At 43.6% G+C, this 3,957-nt stretch overlaps 1 pseudogene; it reads right to left on the reverse strand.

Annotated features, from left to right (window-relative positions):
• Nucleotides 1-460: 460 nt before the first annotated feature.
• Nucleotides 461-1,081, reverse strand: LOC101576269 (annotated as a pseudogene).
• Between the last annotated feature and the right edge of the window lie 2,876 nt (nt 1,082-3,957).

The raw sequence follows: 3,957 nt of genomic DNA on the forward strand, positions 1-3,957 counted from the left end.
GAAATTCTCTCATTAAAAAATGACAAAGGGAAATCATTTTCACAACAGCATGAAACACATACGCAGAAATATATCTCTGTTTCATACAAATGACATAGTTACTATTCATCTACAACTACCTTTAAAAATTCATGCAGATAATGACTTGCCCTAAAATGCACTGTAATATATGGTAGACTTCAGGACCAGTACCCTCGTTATATCACAAGATACATTTTGATATCACAAAGAGGGCAGACTTGCAAGTAGGCATATTAAACATAAGTAATCTACAGCTAAAAAGTCCTACTCTTGATAGCATCTACCTTTTTAGCGAGTATAAAAACTCTACGAAGGATAAAAGCAGAGAGTACATCACTAAAACATATGCACAGAATTCCGTAATCTAAATGCTATAAAGATTAGCAACACCGTGAGAAGACGCCTCCTGCCCCTTCGCACTGCATACACATTGTGTGAATTATGTTGCGTATTTCTTGGTCCACTCTCTGGCTATCCTGTCATGTTCTGCTCTGTTGGTCACATACTGACTGGCTATGCTCACAACCAGAGGATCCTCAGGGTTGCAGTCTGTCAAAAGGCAACAAATGGAGAGCAAAACCTTTGAAATAGTCAAAGCAGGAGTCCACTTTTCTTTAAGGATGTCTAGGCAGATGGCTCCCTGACTGTCGATGTTGCAGTGATAAATTTTGGTACGGAAAGAAACCTTTGGTGGTCTAAATGGATAATCTATTGAAAATTTGATATCCAGAAAGAAAACACCACCTTCATAAACAGAACCTTCTGGCCCAAGTATAGTTGATCTCCATTCATAAATGTCATCTCCTTTAGGCCCAGCACTGCAGTTAGGAGGAGGATCAAAGGTTATTTCGGCTAAGTCTTTATGAATTCTTTTAGCACTAGTGGATAACTTACCAGTGTTTCTCCTACAGAGTTTGGTGTTCTTCTTATGCTGGGTGGGAGGTTGTCTTTCTTCTTTCTGTTCAGGCTCTGGAGCCGCGGGGTCTCGCTGTTCCGCATCTGACCTGCCACTGCTGATGCTGGGGCTCTCAGCGTCCGACATCTGCCTATCACTGGACATCGTGGTGAACTTATCGCTCAGAAAAATCATCCGCACGTCCGGCCCAATCGCGCGCCGCTACGGTGTGTGGGATGGCGAGCGCTAAGAAGCCTTCCTTAAGGAAATGGAACCGGCAGGGGGGCTGAGGGGGGGAGGTTAAGAAAGAATAAGAGCATCCTCTTCCCGGGGAGTGTGGAACATTTCAATGGGCAGATGGCTGTGGAGTGCCGGGCTCTGGCCGGAGGGTAGCGCCGCACAGAGCCTTCGGGGGAAGAAGGAGGGCGAGGACTCCCGGCGAGACGGAGGGACGCGGGTACCCCCACGCGCTGGGGCCTCCAGCCATCGCCTCCGCCGCCCCCGCCTCTGTCGGCTCCTCAGAGCCCAATTTATTTTCCTAATGAACTTTCTAATCCAGGAGCTGGTGAGATGGCTCAGTGTCCTAAAGCATCTACTTAGAACAAGTTTAGCAACCAACAGTGACCACGGTTAAATCCCCAGGCACCCCATGCCATGCTGCACCGCTCCCTGCTTGGCTGAGCTGGCCACACGCACACACAGACACACAGACACACAAACACACAGACACACACACACACACACACACACACACGAATAAATAAAATGTAAATAAGAGAAATCTATACTCCAAACCTCAAGTCCAAGTGTGAAACTGTTAGGGATGACCCTTTAGGCAAAACAATGTTTTTTTCAAAGAGGATTTTGGTGGCTAAAAATATTGTTGCGATTATTTTTATTTCTTTTTATTTGTTTTATTTTTTTCCATAAATTTATTGTGTTGCAATTATTTTTAAAGGGAGTTTTTATTTTGAATTTAAATTATTTATTAGATGTGCTCGGAATGCCCTCAAGGGCGGTTTGGCCTGCTGGCGTGTTGTGGGCATGGATCCACAGCAACCTGACAGTGAGATCTTTAATTTGATGAACGGATTCATGACCTGATCTCACTAAGATGCATAGCCAGTCTTGGCTTTCTGCTAGAAAAAGTGGACAAACCTGCACGGCTCTGATAAGTTTAGCATCTCATCAGTCTATCCCACATCGTTTGCTGCATCTTCCATACACTGACCCTGTGGAAAGAAGGGTCCAAATATCACATCATTTCTCCCACCCATTTCCACTCAATCTAGGGTGCATAGACATCAACAAACGATGTGAAACTGTGTTACTTATTTCGGAGACTCAGGAATGTATTAATACATAGCAGAATGATCACTAAGATGGAATCTCAGGAAGGCAAAGGCTTATCAGACAACTTGCATAACTGTACTGTTACATTTCTGTTTTCAATGTAACAAAAATCATAAAAATGAAATTGTACTGAGGGGCGTTAATACGGTGCAGGAAAAGTAAAGGACTTCCTCAACACGATTAAGAGAACAAGTAACTAAACTTTGTCAACTCAACCCTATTTCATTGCAATATTTTTCGTGACCTTTATGTTTTTTTAAAAAGGGTTCTATCTCTGGAGCTTGCAATTGTGAGGGAGACGCTAATTCTATGTACCCATCTTCATGGAATTGTAACAGTTTTTACAATTGCTAACAGCAGCAGCCCCTGAGCATCAGCACAGCCCACATTCTGAGTGAAAACTCCTACCACACCCTGGGCCATCCATATCCGACCAAACCCAGGTCCTGCGAGTGTTGGGGAGAGACTCTGCTCTATCCTACAACAGGCCTCTGCTCCAGGCCCAGGCCCAACACATGAAACGATCACTTCCCAGTGTTCTCAAGACATCCCCCGCCCGGCCAGTTCTTGGGCCAGCCTGCAATTGGAGTAACAAACAACTGCTGACATGCTCCTGGGAGTGTTGCAGACATACCAAAACATAACACTGGTGTGTGTGTGTGTGTGTGTGTGTGTGTGTGTGTGTGTGTGTGACGGCTCTGGCCTCCCTCGCATCTGCTCCTCATACCCCTCCATACCCAGCCAAGATGTACCATACAGGTTTGAGGATAAAACCCTGTAGCTAAAGTCCCACCATTGAGACGAGGGTTAAAAACAAACAGCTATGGGTGCCTGGCCATAGCTCAGTTCTTTAAGTGGCTGCTTCGAAAAAGATTTCAGCCGCAGGCTGATGTAATTTGCTCCGCGCCAAACTCCAGCCAGGCAAAGCACCCCTGAGGGCATTCCGAGCCAAAAACAAAATTTAATAATAATAATAATAACACTTCACAATCAGGGGACGCAGAGGTAGCTAAGTACAATAAGTGCTTCCTTGGCAAGCACAGGAGCCTGAGTTCAATACCCGCTTCCGCCAAAAAAAAAAAAAAGTTAACCCAGGAGCAGATCATCTTACCAGAGCTGTCTAGCAGGCACACCTCCAAGGTCAACAACAGCAAGGAACTAGGCACAGTATCTTAAGCTAAGCAAGGCAGAACTGCATGAAGTAGAAGTAGGTATATCGGTACTGAATTTCATTAAGTGATAACAGAATTAGACCAAAGCTCTCCAAAAAAGGCCTCAGGTCAGAGTTAAAGGAAATGATACAGAAAAGGAGCCAAATGCAATCTCACCTCTCAAGGCAAAACATAACGAGTATAGACGACACTAGCTCAGCTAAAATGTATGAACAAATAGCGTCGGAATTAAATGAACGACAGCAGAAAGATATAGAGGAACTCATAGCACAATAAATATTTGGAATTTAAAAAAAATACTACATTTATAGCAGATTGCCTTAAAAATCATATTAAGAAACATCGGAAGAAAATAAAATGTCTAATGAGAACAGATGCAATATGCTGAAATGCATGAATTAGTAGCGTCAGAAGTAAATAAACAACCACGTAAAGTTTTAAGTAAAGTCAAAGCAGAATTAGTGGCTCAAATTGAAAAAAAAAAAAATCTGCACTCATAACACCTTCACAGAATCA

The sequence above is a fragment of the Octodon degus genome, unplaced genomic scaffold, assembly GCF_000260255.1.
Source record: "Octodon degus isolate 3935 unplaced genomic scaffold, OctDeg1.0 scaffold00113, whole genome shotgun sequence".
Classification (NCBI taxonomy): Eukaryota; Metazoa; Chordata; class Mammalia; order Rodentia; family Octodontidae; genus Octodon; species Octodon degus.